We start from the raw sequence: 1,122 nt of genomic DNA, 5'->3' as shown, positions 1-1,122 counted from the left end.
AAATAAACCCCACAAATTTTAGTGGAATTTTGAGTGTCAAAATTTGGTAATCTCAAATTTGCATGAACATGCAAATATGACTCTATAAATAGAGTGATCAAGGTACATGGAAATTTTTCTTGAAAAACTTTGAGAAAATCTCTCAAAACTCTCTTTTTACCTATACTAAATTTCTATCAAGTTTCATCACTCACCGGATTCCACAATCCTATTCTAAGGTCGGAGAATAGTAGGGAAGACACTAGTGGTGGTTCGAAACCGTTCGTGAGGAAAAAGAAATTTGAACTACAAAAGGTTAGTATTCAAACTCATTGAGTTTTAATGCTTTTGAACATGCTAGCTAATTTACTATAATTGATGCACATAGAGTGCCTAAGATCCAAATTGCTTCCGCGTGTTAAAATAACACCATCAAAATGAACTAAACTAACATAATTTATGAACAAAGGAAACAAAAAGGTATTTGAAAAGAGAGAAAACCTAAAAAGTAGCAAATTCCCGAATATGGATGCCATTCACCACGAGAAAAACACAAAAAAATTGAAGAAATGGGGAAGAAGAAATATAAGGGAGATGGGGGGCTTTGGAGGCTTCAAAGGATGACTATGGTGGGCAAAAATATCTCTAGATGGACTAAATTTTGTCACGTAGCATACATTGGCTAACAAAATAAGCAAGCGTCGGAAAATCTATCAATGCTTTTCGATGCTTGTCAATTTAGTTGACCTTGCCCATAAAATTTTGTGCTTTCAGAGAGATATTTTTTCTAACCATGGTAAACCAAATATTGATTCTCATCTTTGCTGCATTTTCATTTATCATAAAAAAAATTATCGAAAGATTTAGAATATGAGTATTGTAGTCTACTAATTCTGGCAGAGTTCGGAATAATGAGTATTCCTAACCAATGCGGTGTGTACTAAGTTAGGAATAATGAGTATTCCTGACCTTTGGTATATATGATGTTACATGCTGCTAAAGAAATTAGTAGACAGACTGTGGTTGATTGAGAGTGCGTCTTACATACTAGTCCTAAAATTTTAAATAACCATATAGAAGTAACCTAAGCGAGGCGTAGTTGAATAAAATACATAAATAAAATACCTTTGTAATAGCCCAGAA

The sequence above is a fragment of the Cucurbita maxima genome, unplaced genomic scaffold, assembly GCF_002738345.1.
Source record: "Cucurbita maxima cultivar Rimu unplaced genomic scaffold, Cmax_1.0 Cma_Scf00327, whole genome shotgun sequence".
NCBI lineage: Eukaryota > Viridiplantae > Streptophyta > Magnoliopsida > Cucurbitales > Cucurbitaceae > Cucurbita > Cucurbita maxima.
This window is presented reverse-complemented; position numbering follows the sequence as displayed.